This window comes from Taudactylus pleione, unplaced genomic scaffold (genome assembly GCF_031769625.1).
Source record: "Taudactylus pleione unplaced genomic scaffold, aTauple2 ptg000612l, whole genome shotgun sequence".
Classification (NCBI taxonomy): Eukaryota; Metazoa; Chordata; class Amphibia; order Anura; family Myobatrachidae; genus Taudactylus; species Taudactylus pleione.
The window spans coordinates 77,839-95,186 of NW_028285014.1; the positions used below are offsets into that span (position 1 = coordinate 77,839).

The 17,348-nt window shown below is 30.7% G+C and overlaps 6 non-coding genes across 6 annotated transcripts; all 6 read left to right on the plus strand.

Moving 5' to 3' along the window:
* The first annotated feature begins 427 nt into the window (after positions 1–427).
* On the plus strand, positions 428–500 carry TRNAR-UCG (transfer RNA arginine (anticodon UCG)). Its single transcript has one exon. It is a non-coding gene; the product is annotated as a tRNA-Arg (tRNA).
* A 4,493-nt stretch (positions 501–4,993) lies between these two features.
* TRNAR-UCG (transfer RNA arginine (anticodon UCG)) lies at positions 4,994–5,066 on the plus strand. The gene has a single exon. It is a non-coding gene; the product is annotated as a tRNA-Arg (tRNA).
* An 886-nt stretch (positions 5,067–5,952) lies between these two features.
* Positions 5,953–6,025, plus strand: TRNAR-UCG (transfer RNA arginine (anticodon UCG)). Its single transcript has one exon. It is a non-coding gene; the product is annotated as a tRNA-Arg (tRNA).
* A 3,534-nt stretch (positions 6,026–9,559) lies between these two features.
* TRNAR-UCG (transfer RNA arginine (anticodon UCG)) lies at positions 9,560–9,632 on the plus strand. The gene has a single exon. It is a non-coding gene; the product is annotated as a tRNA-Arg (tRNA).
* A 3,628-nt stretch (positions 9,633–13,260) lies between these two features.
* On the plus strand, positions 13,261–13,333 carry TRNAR-UCG (transfer RNA arginine (anticodon UCG)). The gene has a single exon. It is a non-coding gene; the product is annotated as a tRNA-Arg (tRNA).
* A 2,804-nt stretch (positions 13,334–16,137) lies between these two features.
* On the plus strand, positions 16,138–16,210 carry TRNAQ-UUG (transfer RNA glutamine (anticodon UUG)). Its single transcript has one exon. It is a non-coding gene; the product is annotated as a tRNA-Gln (tRNA).
* The last annotated feature ends 1,138 nt before the right edge of the window (positions 16,211–17,348 follow it).

Genomic DNA, 17,348 nt, shown 5'->3' on the forward strand with positions numbered 1-17,348 from the left:
GTAATCTGTGTTGCAAAGCAATTCTTTGACCAAATTGATACTATAATGGTTATTTGCATATCTGCATATAAAAAATACATCTCACATGTTTAGAAGGAATCACTGAAATCAGAACAGCCATAGCTCAATGAGAAATTGCTCTAATGCCTACATCCCTAATCTTTTTATAAAACTTTATAGCATGCCTATAGAAAAGTTAAGTTATTTCTCAGCTAAGTTAAGGATTTTACAAAATCTAGGCTATGTGAAAGGTATACTTTGTAATGTTCACTCAACATAAATCACTAAAATATGTTGGATTTTATTTTGTAATTCATATGCAAGTTTTTCCAAAACATACCTCTAGAAAAAGCTTCTAAATTTTGAATGTTATACTTGAGGTTACTTTTACCACACCTTCCACAGGTTCGACAACTTCTATAAAGATGACCGCGTGGCCTAATGGGTAAGACGTCTGACTTCGGATCAGAAGATTGAGGGTTCGAGTCCCTTCGTGGTCGAGTCTTTCATTTTGTCACAATTTGAAATCTTCAAACTCTGCATGAATTCAATGGATGTCAATGTTGTAAAGAATGTACATTTCTAAATGTAATTCCCATAGGAAAATAAATACAACATAAACAATGATGTGCATGATGTACACATAGTTATAGTTTTTTTAGGTTTTTGGTGCATAGTAAAAAGTATCCTTTTGGAAAAGGTAAGTATTTACCTGTTAACTTGTTCAATTTTGGTAATCTGTGTTGGAAAAAAATCTTTGACCAAATTGATACAATAAAGGATATTACATATCTGCATATAAAAATTATATCTCACATGTTTAAAATGAATCATTGAAATCCGAACATCCATAGTCCAATGAGAAATTGCTATAAAGCCTACATCCCTAATATTTTCATAATTCTTAAAAAACCTTTAGGAAAATGTAAGTGTTTACCTGTTAACTTGTTTGATTTTGGTAATCTGTGTTGCAAAGCAGTTCTTTGACCAAATTGATACTATAATGGTTATTTGCATATCTGCATATAAAAAATACATCTCACATGTTTAGAAGGAATCAGTGAAATCAGAACACCCATAGTTCAATGAGAAATTGCTCTAATGCCTACATCCCTAATCTTTTTATAAAACTTTATAGCATGCCTGTAGAAAAGTTATGTTATTTCTCAGCTAAGTTAAGGATTTTACAAAATCTAGGCTATGTGAAAGGTATACTTTGTAATGTTCACTCAACATAAATCACTAAAATATGTTGGATTTCATTTTGTAATTCATATGCAAGTTTTTCCAAAACATACCTCTAGAAAAAGCTTCTAAATTTTGAATGTTATACTTGAGGTTACTATTACCACACCTTCCACAGGTTCGACAATTTCGACATAGATGACAGCGTGGCATAATGGATGAGGCGTCTGACTTCTGATCAGAAGATTGAAGGTTCGTGTCCCTTCATGGTCAAGTCATTCTTTTTGTCACTATTTGAAATCTTCAAACTCTGCATGAATTCAATGGATGACAATGTTGTAAAGAATGTACATTTCTAAATGTAATTCCCATAGGAAAATAAATACAACATAAACAATGATGTGCATGATGTATACATAGTTATAGGTTTTTTAGGTTTTTGGTGCATAGTAAAAGGTATCCTTTTGGAAAATGTAAGTATTTACCTCTTAACTTGTTCAATTTTGGTAATCTGTGTTGGAAAAAAATCTTAGACCAAATTGATACAATAAAGGATATTTGCATATCTGCATATAAAAATTATATCTCACATGTTTAAAATGAATCATTGAAATCCGAACATCCATAGTCCAATGAGAAATTGCTATAAAGCCTACATCCCTAATATTTTCATAAAACTTAAAAAACCTTTAGGAAAATGTCAGTGTTTACCTGTTAACTTGTTTGATTTTGGTAATCTGTGTTGCAAAACAATTCTTTGACCAAATTGATACTATAATGGTTATTTGCATATCTGCATATAAAAAATACATCTCACATGTTTAGAAGGAATCAGTGAAATCAGAACAGCCATAGCTCAATGAGAAATTGCTCTTATGCCTACATCCCTAATCTTTTTATAAAACTTTATAGCATGCCTATCGAAAAGTTAAGTTATTTCTCAGCTAAGTTAAGGATTCTACAAAATCTAGGCTATGTGAATGGTATACTTTGTAATGTTCTCTCAACATAAATCACTAAAATATGTTGGATTTCATTTTGTAATTCATATGCAAGTTTTTCCAAAACATATATCTAGAAAAAACTTCTAAATTTTGAATGTTATACTTGAGGTTACTATTACCACACCTTCCACAGGTTCGACAAATTCTATAAAGATGACTGTGTGGCCTAATGGATAAAGCGTCTGACTTCGGATTAGAAGATTGAGGGTTCGAGTCCCTTCGTGGTCGAGTCTTCCATTTTGTCACAATTTGAAATCTTCAAACTCTGCATGAATTCAATGGATGACAATGTTGTAAAGAATGTACATTTCTAAATGTAATTCCCATAGGAAAATAAATACAACATAAACAATGATGTGCATGATGTACACATAGTTATAGTTTTTTTAGGTTTTTGGTGCATAGTAAAAGGTATCCTTTTGGAAAAGGTAAGTATTTACCTGTTAACTTGTTCAATTTTGGTAATCTGTGTTGGAAAAAAATCTTTGACCAAATTGATACAATAAAGGATATTACATATCTGCATATAAAAATTATATCTCACATGTTTAAAATGAATCATTGAAATCCGAACATCCATAGTCCAATGAGAAATTGCTATAAAGCCTACATCCCTAATATTTTCATAATTCTTAAAAAACCTTTAGGAAAATGTAAGTGTTTACCTGTTAACTTGTTTGATTTTGGTAATCTGTGTTGCAAAGCAGTTCTTTGACCAAATTGATACTATAATGGTTATTTGCATATCTGCATATAAAAAATACATCTCACATGTTTAGAAGGAATCAGTGAAATCAGAACACCCATAGTTCAATGAGAAATTGCTCTAATGCCTACATCCCTAATCTTTTTATAAAACTTTATAGCATGCCTGTAGAAAAGTTAAGTTATTTCTCAGCTAAGTTAAGGATTTTACAAAATCTAGGCTATGTGAAAGGTATACTTTGTAATGTTCACTCAACATAAATCACTAAAATATGTTGGATTTCATTTTGTAATTCATATGCAAGTTTTTCCAAAACATACCTCTAGAAAAAGCTTCTAAATTTTGAATGTTATACTTGAGGTTACTATTACCACACCTTCCACAGGTTCGACAATTTCGACATAGATGACAGCGTGGCATAATGGATGAGGCGTCTGACTTCTGATCAGAAGATTGAGGGTTCGTGTCCCTTCATGGTCAAGTCATTCTTTTTGTCACTATTTGAAATCTTCAAACTCTGCATGAATTCAATGGATGACAATGTTGTAAAGAATGTACATTTCTAAATGTAATTCCCATAGGAAAATAAATACAACATAAACAATGATGTGCATGATGTATACATAGTTATAGGTTTTTTAGGTTTTTGGTGCATAGTAAAAGGTATCCTTTTGGAAAATGTAAGTATTTACCTCTTAACTTGTTCAATTTTGGTAATCTGTGTTGGAAAAAAATCTTTGACCAAATTGATACAATAAAGGATATTTGCATATCTGCATATAAAAATTATATCTCACATGTTTAAAATGAATCATTGAAATCCGAACATCCATAGTCCAATGAGAAATTGCTATAAAGCCTACATCCCTAATATTTTCATAAAACTTAAAAAACCTTTAGGAAAATGTCAGTGTTTACCTGTTAACTTGTTTGATTTTGGTAATCTGTGTTGCAAAACAATTCTTTGACCAAATTGATACTATAATGGTTATTTGCATATCTGCATATAAAAAATACATCTCACATGTTTAGAAGGAATCAGTGAAATCAGAACAGCCATAGCTCAATGAGAAATTGCTCTTATGCCTACATCCCTAATCTTTTTATAAAACTTTATAGCATGCCTATAGAAAAGTTAAGTTATTTCTCAGCTAAGTTAAGGATTCTACAAAATCTAGGCTATGTGAAAGGTATACTTTGTAATGTTCTCTCAACATAAATCACTAAAATATGTTGGATTTCATTTTGTAATTCATATGCAAGTTTTTCCAAAACATATATCTAGAAAAAACTTCTAAATTTTGAATGTTATACTTGAGGTTACTATTACCACACCTTCCACAGGTTCGACAAATTCTATAAAGATGACTGTGTGGCCTAATGGATAAAGCGTCTGACTTCGGATTAGAAGTTTGAGGGTTCAAGTCACTTTGTGGTCAAGTCATTCTTTTTGTCACAATTTGAAATCTTCAAACTCTGCATGAATTCAATGGATGACAATGTTGTAAAGAATGTACATTTCTAAATGTAATTCCCATAGGAAAATAAATACAACATAAACAATGATGTGCATGATGTACACATAGTTATAGTTTTTTTAGGTTTTTGGTGCATAGTAAACGGTATCCTTTTGGAAAAGGTAAGTATTTACCTGTTAACTTGTTCAATTTTGGTAATCTGTGTTGGAAAAAAATCTTTGACCAAATTGATACTATAATGGTTATTTGCATATCTGCATATAAAAAATACATCTCACATGTTTAGAAGGAATCAGTGAAATCAGAACAGCCATAGCTCAATGAGAAATTGCTCTTATGCCTACATCCCTAATCTTTTTATAAAACTTTATAGCATGCCTATAGAAAAGTTAAGTTATTTCTCAGCTAAGTTAAGGATTTTACAAAAACTAGGCTATGTGAAAGGTATACTTTGTAATGTTCACTCAACATAAATCACTAAAATATGTTGGATTTCATTTTGTAATTCATATGCAAGTTTTTCCAAAACATATATCTAGAAAAAACTTCTAAATTTTGAATGTTATACTTGAGGTTACTATTACCACACCTTCCACAGGTTCGACAAATTCTATAAAGATGACTGTGTGGCCTAATGGATAAAGCGTCTGACTTCGGATTAGAAGATTGAGGGTTCGAGTCCCTTCGTGGTCAAGTCTTTCATTTTGTCACAATTTGAAATCTTCAATCTCTGCATGAATTCAATGGATGACAATGTTGTAAAGAATGTACATTTCTAAATGTAATTCCCATAGGAAAATAAATACAACATAAACAATGATGTGCATGATGTACACATAGTTATAGTTTTTTTAGGTTTTTGGTGCATAGCAAAAAGTATCCTTTTGGAAAATGTAAGTATTTACCTGTTAACTTGTTCAATTTTGGTAATCTGTGTTGGAAAAAAATGTTTGACCAAATTGATATAATAAAGGATATTTGCATATCTGCATATAAAAATTATATCTCACATGTTTAAAATGAATCATTGAAATCCGAACATCCATAGTCCAATGAGAAATTGCTATAAAGCCTACATCCCTAATATTTTCATAAAACTTAAAAAACCTTTAGGAAAATGTCAGTGTTTACCTGTTAACTTGTTTGATTTTGGTAATCTGTGTTGCAAAGCAATTCTTTGACCAAATTGATACTATAATGGTTATTTGCATATCTGCATATAAAAAATACATCTCACATGTTTAGAAGGAATCACTGAAATCTGAACAGCCATAGCTCAATGAGAAATTGCTCTAATGCCTACATCCCTAATCTTTTTATAAAACTTTATAGCATGCCTATAGAAAAGTTAAGTTATTTCTCAGCTAAGTTAAGGATTTTACAAAATCTAGGCTATGTGAAAGGTATACTTTGTAATGTTCACTCAACATAAATCACTAAAATATGTTGGATTTTATTTTGTAATTCATATGCAAGTTTTTCCAAAACATATATCTAGAAAAAACTTCTAAATTTTGAATGTTATACTTGAGGTTACTTTTACCACACCTTCCACAGGTTCGACAACTTCTATAAAGATGACCGCGTGGCCTAATGGGTAAGACGTCTGACTTCGGATCAGAAGATTGAGGGTTCGAGTCCCTTCGTGGTCGAGTCTTTCATTTTGTCACAATTTGAAATCTTCAAACTCTGCATGAATTCAATGGATGTCAATGTTGTAAAGAATGTACATTTCTAAATGTAATTCCCATAGGAAAATAAATACAACATAAACAATGATGTGCATGATGTACACATAGTTATAGTTTTTTTAGGTTTTGGTGCATAGTAAAAAGTATCCTTTTGGAAAAGGTAAGTATTTACCTGTTAACTTGTTCAATTTTGGTAATCTGTGTTGGAAAAAAATCTTTGACCAAATTGATACAATAAAGGATATTTGCATATCTGCATATAAAAATTATATCTCACATGTTTAAAATGAATCATTGAAATCCGAACATCCATAGTCCAATGAGAAATTGCTATAAAGCCTACATCCCTAATATTTTCATAAAACTTAAAAAACCTTTAGGAAAATGTCAGTGTTTACCTGTTAACTTGTTTGATTTTGGTAATCTGTGTTGCAAAACAATTCTTTGACCAAATTGATACTATAATGGTTATTTGCATATCTGCATATAAAAAATACATCTCACATGTTTAGAAGGAATCAGTGAAATCAGAACAGCCATAGCTCAATGAGAAATTGCTCTTATGCCTACATCCCTAATCTTTTTATAAAACTTTATAGCATGCCTATAGAAAAGTTAAGTTATTTCTCAGCTAAGTTAAGGATTCTACAAAATCTAGGCTATGTGAATGGTATACTTTGTAATGTTCTCTCAACATAAATCACTAAAATATGTTGGATTTCATTTTGTAATTCATATGCAAGTTTTTCCAAAACATATATCTAGAAAAAACTTCTAAATTTTGAATGTTATACTTGAGGTTACTATTACCACACCTTCCACAGGTTCGACAAATTCTATAAAGATGACTGTGTGGCCTAATGGATAAAGCGTCTGACTTCGGATTAGAAGATTGAGGGTTCGAGTCCCTTCGTGGTCGAGTCTTTCATTTTGTCACAATTTGAAATCTTCAAACTCTGCATGAATTCAATGGATGACAATGTTGTAAAGAATGTACATTTCTAAATGTAATTCCCATAGGAAAATAAATACAACATAAACAATGATGTGCATGATGTACACATAGTTATAGTTTTTTTAGGTTTTTGGTGCATAGTAAAAGGTATCCTTTTGGAAAAGGTAAGTATTTACCTGTTAACTTGTTCAATTTTGGTAATCTGTGTTGGAAAAAAATCTTTGACCAAATTGATACAATAAAGGATATTACATATCTGCATATAAAAATTATATCTCACATGTTTAAAATGAATCATTGAAATCCGAACATCCATAGTCCAATGAGAAATTGCTATAAAGCCTACATCCCTAATATTTTCATAATTCTTAAAAAACCTTTAGGAAAATGTAAGTGTTTACCTGTTAACTTGTTTGATTTTGGTAATCTGTGTTGCAAAGCAGTTCTTTGACCAAATTGATACTATAATGGTTATTTGCATATCTGCATATAAAAAATACATCTCACATGTTTAGAAGGAATCAGTGAAATCAGAACACCCATAGTTCAATGAGAAATTGCTCTAATGCCTACATCCCTAATCTTTTTATAAAACTTTATAGCATGCCTGTAGAAAAGTTAAGTTATTTCTCAGCTAAGTTAAGGATTTTACAAAATCTAGGCTATGTGAAAGGTATACTTTGTAATGTTCACTCAACATAAATCACTAAAATATGTTGGATTTCATTTTGTAATTCATATGCAAGTTTTTCCAAAACATACCTCTAGAAAAAGCTTCTAAATTTTGAATGTTATACTTGAGGTTACTATTACCACACCTTCCACAGGTTCGACAATTTCGACATAGATGACAGCGTGGCATAATGGATGAGGCGTCTGACTTCTGATCAGAAGATTGAGGGTTCGTGTCCCTTCATGGTCAAGTCATTCTTTTTGTCACTATTTGAAATCTTCAAACTCTGCATGAATTCAATGGATGACAATGTTGTAAAGAATGTACATTTCTAAATGTAATTCCCATAGGAAAATAAATACAATATAAACAATGATGTGCATGATGTATACATAGTTATAGGTTTTTTAGGTTTTTGGTGCATAGTAAAAGGTATCCTTTTGGAAAATGTAAGTATTTACCTCTTAACTTGTTCAATTTTGGTAATCTGTGTTGGAAAAAAATCTTTGACCAAATTGATACAATAAAGGATATTTGCATATCTGCATATAAAAATTATATCTCACATGTTTAAAATGAATAATTGAAATCCGAACATCCATAGTCCAATGAGAAATTGCTATAAAGCCTACATCCCTAATATTTTCATAAAACTTAAAAAACCTTTAGGAAAATGTCAGTGTTTACCTGTTAACTTGTTTGATTTTGGTAATCTGTGTTGCAAAACAATTCTTTGACCAAATTGATACTATAATGGTTATTTGCATATCTGCATATAAAAAATACATCTCACATGTTTAGAAGGAATCAGTGAAATCAGAACAGCCATAGCTCAATGAGAAATTGCTCTTATGCCTACATCCCTAATCTTTTTATAAAACTTTATAGCATGCCTATAGAAAAGTTAAGTTATTTCTCAGCTAAGTTAAGGATTCTACAAAATCTAGGCTATGTGAAAGGTATACTTTGTAATGTTCTCTCAACATAAATCACTAAAATATGTTGGATTTCATTTTGTAATTCATATGCAAGTTTTTCCAAAACATATATCTAGAAAAAACTTCTAAATTTTGAATGTTATACTTGAGGTTACTATTACCACACCTTCCACAGGTTCGACAAATTCTATAAAGATGACTGTGTGGCCTAATGGATAAAGCGTCTGACTTCGGATTAGAAGTTTGAGGGTTCGAGTCCCTTTGTGGTCAAGTCATTCTTTTTGTCACAATTTGAAATCTTCAAACTCTGCATGAATTCAATGGATGACAATGTTGTAAAGAATGTACATTTCTAAATGTAATTCCCATAGGAAAATAAATACAACATAAACAATGATGTGCATGATGTACACATAGTTATAGTTTTTTTAGGTTTTTGGTGCATAGTAAAAGGTATCCTTTTGGAAAAGGTAAGTATTTACCTGTTAACTTGTTCAATTTTGGTAATCTGTGTTGGAAAAAAATCTTTGACCAAATTGATACTATAATGGTTATTTGCATATCTGCATATAAAAAATACATCTCACATGTTTAGAAGGAATCAGTGAAATCAGAACAGCCATAGCTCAATGAGAAATTGCTCTTATGCCTACATCCCTAATCTTTTTATAAAACTTTATAGCATGCCTATAGAAAAGTTAAGTTATTTCTCAGCTAAGTTAAGGATTTTACAAAAACTAGGCTATGTGAAAGGTATACTTTGTAATGTTCACTCAACATAAATCACTAAAATATGTTGGATTTCATTTTGTATTTCATATGCAAGTTTTTCCAATACATATATCTAGAAAAAACTTCTAAATTTTGAATGTTATACTTGAGGTTACTTTTACCACACCTTCCACAGGTTCGACACCTTCTATAAAGATGACCGCGTGGCCTAATGGATAAGGCGTCTGACTTCGGATCAGAAGATTGAGGGTTCGAGTCACTTCGTGGTCGAGTCTTTCATTTTGTCACAATTTGAAATCTTCAAACTCTGCATGAATTCAATGGATGACAATGTTGTAATGAATGTACATTTCTAAATGTAATTCCCATAGGAAAATAAATACAACATAAACAATGATGTGCATGATGTACACATAGTTATAGTTTTTTTAGGTTTTTGGTGCATAGTAAAAGGTATCCTTTTGGAAAAGGTAAGTATTTACCTGTTAACTTGTTCAATTTTGGTAATCTGTGTTGGAAAAAAATCTTTGACCAAATTGATACAATAAAGGATATTACATATCTGCATATAAAAATTATATCTCACATGTTTAAAATGAATCATTGAAATCCGAACATCCATAGTCCAATGAGAAATTGCTATAAAGCCTACATCCCTAATATTTTCATAATTCTTAAAAAACCTTTAGGAAAATGTAAGTGTTTACCTGTTAACTTGTTTGATTTTGGTAATCTGTGTTGCAAAGCAGTTCTTTGACCAAATTGATACTATAATGGTTATTTGCATATCTGCATATAAAAAATACATCTCACATGTTTAGAAGGAATCAGTGAAATCAGAACACCCATAGTTCAATGAGAAATTGCTCTAATGCCTACATCCCTAATCTTTTTATAAAACTTTATAGCATGCCTGTAGAAAAGTTAAGTTATTTCTCAGCTAAGTTAAGGATTCTACAAAATCTAGGCTATGTGAAAGGTATACTTTGTAATGTTCACTCAACATAAATCACTAAAATATGTTGGATTTCATTTTGTAATTCATATGCAAGTTTTTCCAAAACATACCTCTAGAAAAAGCTTCTAAATTTTGAATGTTATACTTGAGGTTACTATTACCACACCTTCCACAGGTTCGACAATTTCGACATAGATGACAGCGTGGCATAATGGATGAGGCGTCTGACTTCTGATCAGAAGATTGAGGGTTCGTGTCCCTTCATGGTCAAGTCATTCTTTTTGTCACTATTTGAAATCTTCAAACTCTGCATGAATTCAATGGATGACAATGTTGTAAAGAATGTACATTTCTAAATGTAATTCCCATAGGAAAATAAATACAACATAAACAATGATGTGCATGATGTACACATAGTTATAGTTTTTTTAGGTTTTTCGTGCATAGTAAAAGGTATCCTTTTGGAAAAGGTAAGTATTTACCTCTTAACTTGTTCAATTTTGGTAATCTGTGTTGGAAAAAAATCTTTGACCAAATTGATACAATAAAGGATATTTGCATATCTGCATATATAAATTATATCTCACATGTTTAAAATGAATCATTGAAATCCGAACATTCATAGTCCAATGAGAAATTGCTATAAAGCCTACATCCCTAATATTTTCATAAAACTTATAAAACCTTTAGGAAAATGTCAGTGTTTACCTGTTAACTTGTTTGATTTTGGTAATCTGTGTTGCAAAGCAATTCTTTGACCAAATTGATACTATAATGGTTATTTGCATATCTGCATATAAAAAATACATCTCACATGTTTAGAAGGAATCAGTGAAATCAGAACAGCCATAGCTCAATGAGAAATTGCTCTTATGCCTACATCCCTAATCTTTTTATAAAACTTTATAGCATGCCTATAGAAAAGTAAAGTTATTTCTCAGCTAAATTAAGGATTTTACAAAATCTAGGCTATGTGAAAGGTATACTTTGTAATGTTCACTCAACATAAATCACTAAAATATGTTGGATTTCATTTTGTATTTCATATGCAAGTTTTTCCAATACATATATCTAGAAAAAACTTCTAAATTTTGAATGTTATACTTGAGGTTACTATTACCACACCTTCCACAGGTTCGACAAATTCTATAAAGATGACTGTGTGGCCTAATGGATAAAGCGTCTGACTTCGGATTAGAAGATTGAGGGTTCGAGTCTCTTCGTGGTCGAGTCTTTCATTTTGTCACAATTTGAAATCTTCAAACTCTGCATGAATTCAATGGATGACAATGTTGTAAAGAATGTACATTTCTAAATGTAATTCCCATAGGAAAATAAATACAACATAAACAATGATGTACACATAGTTAAAGTTTTTTTAGGTTTTTGGTGCATAGTAAAAGGTATCCTTTTGGAAAAGGTCAGTATTTACCTGTTAACTTGTTCAATTTTGGTAATCTGTGTTGGAAAAAAATCTTTGACCAAATTGATACAATAAAGGATATTTGCATATCTGCATATAAAAATTATATCTCACATGTTTAAAATGAATCATTGAAATCCGAACATTCATAGTCCAATGAGAAATTGCTATAAAGCCTACATCCCTAATATTTTCATAAAACTTAAAAAACCTTTAGGAAAATGTCAGTGTTTACCTGTTAACTTTTTTGATTTTGGTAATCTGTGTTGCAAAACAATTCTTTGACCAAATTGATACTATAATGGTTATTTGCATATCTGCATATAAAAAATACATCTCACATGTTTAGAAGGAATCAGTGAAATCAGAACAGCCATAGCTCAATGAGAAATTGCTCTTATGCCTACATCCCTAATCTTTTTATAAAACTTTATAGTATGCCTATAGAAAAGTTAAGTTATTTCTCAGCTAAGTTAAGGATTCTACAAAATCTAGGCTATGTGAAAGGTATACTTTGTAATGTTCTCTCAACATAAATCACTAAAATATGTTGGATTTCATTTTGTAATTCATATGCAAGTTTTTCCAAAACATATATCTAGAAAAAACTTCTAAATTTTGAATGTTATACTTGAGGTTACTATTACCACACCTTCCACAGGTTCGACAAATTCTATAAAGATGACTGTGTGGCCTAATGGATAAAGCGTCTGACTTCGGATTAGAAGATTGAGGGTTCGAGTCTCTTCGTGGTCGAGTCTTTCATTTTGTCACAATTTGAAATCTTCAAACTCTGCATGAATTCAATGGATGACAATGTTGTAAAGAATGTACATTTCTAAATGTAATTCCCATAGGAAAATAAATACAACATAAACAATGATGTGCATGATGTACACATAGTTATAGTTTTTTTAGGTTTTTGGTGCATAGTAAAAGGTATCCTTTTGGAAAAGGTAAGTATTTACCTGTTAACTTGTTCAATTTTGGTAATCTGTGTTGGAAAAAAATCTTTGACCAAATTGATACAATAAAGGATATTTGCATATCTGCATATAAAAATTATATCTCACATGTTTGTTTGATTTTGGTAATCTGTGTTGCAAAGCAATTCTTTGACCAAATTGATACTATAATGGTTATTTGCATATCTGCATATAAAAAATACATCTCACATGTTTAGAAGGAATCAGTGAAATCAGAACAGCCATAGCTCAATGAGAAATTGCTCTTATGCCTACATCCCTAATCTTTTTATAAAACTTTATAGCATGCTTATAGAAAAGTTAAGTTATTTCTCAGCTAAGTTAAGGATTTTACAAAATCTAGGCTATGTGAAAGGTATACTTTGTAATGTTCACTCAACATAAATCACTAAAATATGTTGGATTTCATTTTGTATTTCATATGCAAGTTTTTCCAATACATATATCTAGAAAAAACTTCTAAATTTTGAATGTTATACTTGAGGTTACTTTTACCACACCTTCCACAGGTTCGACACCTTCTATAAAGATGACCGCGTGGCCTAATGGATAAGGCGTCTGACTTCGGATCAGAAGATTGAGGGTTCGAGTCCCTTCGTGGTCGAGTCTTTCATTTTGTCACAATTTGAAATCTTCAAACTCTGCATGAATTCAATGGATGACAATGTTGTAAAGAATGTACATTTCTAAATGTAATTCCCATAGGAAAATAAATACAACATAAACAATGATGTGCATGATGTATACTTAGTTATAGGTTTTTTAGGTTTTTGGTGCATAGTAAAAGGTATCCTTTTGGAAAATGTAAGTATTTACCTCTTAACTTGTTCAATTTTGGTAATCTGTGTTGGAAAAAAATCTTTGACCAAATTGATACAATAAAGGATATTTGCATATCTGCATATAAAAATTATATCTCACATGTTTAAAATGAATCATTGAAATCCGAACATCCATAGTCCAATGAGAAATTGCTATAAAGCCTACATCCCTAATATTTTCATAAAACTTAAAAAACCTTTAGGAAAATGTCAGTGTTTACCTGTTAACTTTTTTGATTTTGGTAATCTGTGTTGCAAAACAATTCTTTGACCAAATTGATACTATAATGGTTATTTGCATATCTGCATATAAAAAATACATCTCACATGTTTAGAAGGAATCAGTGAAATCAGAACAGCCATAGCTCAATGAGAAATTGCTCTTATGCCTACATCCCTAATCTTTTTATAAAACTTTATAGCATGCTTATAGAAAAGTTAAGTTATTTCTCAGCTAAGTTAAGGATTTTACAAAATCTAGGCTATGTGAAAGGTATACTTTGTAATGTTCACTCAACATAAATCACTAAAATATGTTGGATTTCATTTTGTAATTCATATGCAAGTTTTTCCAAAACATACCTCTAGAAAAAGCTTCTAAATTTTGAATGTTATACTTGAGGTTACTATTACCACACCTTCCACAGGTTCGACAATTTCAACATAGATGACAGCGTGGCATAATGGATGAGGCGTCTGACTTCTGATCAGAAGATTGAGGGTTCGTGTCCCTTCATGGTCAAGTCATTCTTTTTGTCACTATTTGAAATCTTCAAACTCTGCATGAATTCAATGGATGACAATGTTGTAAAGAATGTACATTTCTAAATGTAATTCCCATAGGAAAATAAATACAACATAAACAATGATGTGCATGATGTATATATAGTTATAGGTTTTTTAGGTTTTTGGTGCATAGTAAAAGGTATCCTTTTGGAAAATGTAAGTATTTACCTCTTAACTTGTTCAATTTTGGTAATCTGTGTTGGATAAAAATCTTTGACCAAATTGATTCAATAAAGGATATTTGCATATCTGCATATAAAAATTATATCTCACATGTTTAAAATGAATCATTGAAATCCGAACATCCATAGTCCAATGAGAAATTGCTATAAAGCCTACATCCCTAATATTTTCATAAAACTTAAAAAACCTTTAGGAAAATGTCAGTGTTTACCTGTTAACTTTTTTGATTTTGGTAATCTGTGTTGCAAAACAATTCTTTGACCAAATTGATACTATAATGGTTATTTGCATATCTGCATATAAAAAATACATCTCACATGTTTAGAAGGAATCAGTGAAATCAGAACAGCCATAGCTCAATGAGAAATTGCTCTTATGCCTACATCCCTAATCTTTTTATAAAACTTTATAGCATGCCTATAGAAAAGTTAAGTTATTTCTCAGCTAAGTTAAGGATTCTACAAAATCTAGGCTATGTGAAAGGTATTCTTTGTAATGTTCTCTCAACATAAATCACTAAAATATGTTGGATTTCATTTTGTAATTCATATGCAAGTTTTTCCAAAACATATATCTAGAAAAAACTTCTAAATTTTGAATGTTATACTTGAGGTTACTATTACCACACCTTCCACAGGTTCAACAAATTCTATAAAGATGACTGTGTGGCCTAATGGATAAAGCGTCTGACTTTGGATTAGAAGATTGAGGGTTCGAGTCTCTTCGTGGTCGAGTCTTTCATTTTGTCACAATTTGAAATCTTCAAACTCTGCATGAATTCAATGGATGACAATGTTGTAAAGAATGTACATTTCTAAATGTAATTCCCATAGGAAAATAAATACAACATAAACAATGATGTGCATGATGTACACATAGTTATAGTTTTTTTAGGTTTTTGGTGCATAGTAAAAGGTATCCTTTTGGAAAAGGTAAGTATTTACCTGTTAACTTGTTCAATTTTGGTAATCTGTGTTGGAAAAAAATCTTTGACCAAATTGATACAATAAAGGATATTTGCATATCTGCATATAAAAATTATATCTCACATGTTTAAAATGAATCATTGAAATCCGAACATTCATAGTCCAATGAGAAATTGCTATAAAGCCTACATCCCTAATATTTTCATAAAACTTAAAAAACCTTTAGGAAAATGTCAGTGTTTACCTGTTAACTTTTTTGATTTTGGTAATCTGTGTTGCAAAACAATTCTTTGACCAAATTGATACTATAATGGTTATTTGCATATCTGCATATAAAAAATACATCTCACATGTTTAGAAGGAATCAGTGAAATCAGAACAGCCATAGCTCAATGAGAAATTGCTCTTATGCCTACATCCCTAATCTTTTTATAAAACTTTATAGCATGCCTATAGAAAAGTTAAGTTATTTCTCAGCTAAGTTAAGGATTCTACAAAATCTAGGCTATGTGAAAGGTATACTTTGTAATGTTCTCTCAACATAAATCACTAAAATATGTTGGATTTCATTTTGTAATTCATATGCAAGTTTTTCCAAAACATATATCTAGAAAAAACTTCTAAATTTTGAATGTTATACTTGAGGTTACTTTTACCACACCTTCCACAGGTTCGACACCTTCTATAAAGATGACCGCGTGGCCTAATGCATAAGGCGTCTGACTTTGGATCAGAAGATTGAGGGTTCGAGTCCCTTCGTGGTCGAGTCTTTCATTTTGTCACAATTTGAAATCTTCAAACTCTGCATGAATTCAATGGATGACAATGTTGTAAAGAATTTACATTTCTAAATGTAATTCCCATAGGAAAATAAATACAACATAAACAATGATGTGCATGATGTATACATAGTTATAGGTTTTTTAGGTTTTTGGTGCATAGTAAAAGGTATCCTTTTGGAAAATGTAAGTATTTACCTCTTAACTTGTTCAATTTTGGTAATCTGTGTTGGAAAAAAATCTTTGACCAAATTGATACAATAAAGGATATTTGCATATCTGCATATAAAAATTATATCTCACATGTTTAAAATGAATCATTGAAATCCGAACATCCATAGTCCAATGAGAAATTGCTATAAAGCCTACATCCCTAATATTTTCATAAAACTTAAAAAACCTTTAGGAAAATGTCAGTGTTTACCTGTTAACTTTTTTGATTTTGGTAATCTGTGTTGCAAAACAATTCTTTGACCAAATTGATACTATAATGGTTATTTGCATATCTGCATATAAAAAATACATCTCACATGTTTAGAAGGAATCAGTGAAATCAGAACAGCCATAGCTCAATGAGAAATTGCTCTTATGCCTACATCCCTAATCTTTTTATAAAACTTTATAGCATGCCTATAGAAAAGTTAAGTTATTTCTCAGCTAAGTTAAGGATTCTACAAAATCTAGGCTATGTGAAAGGTATACTTTGTAATGTTCTCTCAACATAAATCACTAAAATATGTTGGATTTCATTTTGTAATTCATATGCAAGTTTTTCCAAAACATATATCTAGAAAAAACTTCTAAATTTTGAATGTTATACTTGAGGTTACTATTACCACACCTTCCACAGGTTCGACAAATTCTGTATAGATGACTGTGTGGCCTAATGGATAAAGCGTCTGACTTCGGATTAGAAGATTGAGGGTTCGAGTCTCTTCGTGGTCGAGTCTTTCATTTTGTCACAATTTGAAATCTTCAAACTCTGCATGAATTCAATGGATGACAATGTTGTAAAGAATGTACATTTCTAAATGTAATTCCCATAGGAAAATAAATACAACATAAACAATGATGTGCATGATGTACACATAGTTATAGTTTTTTTAGGTTTTTGGTGCATAGTA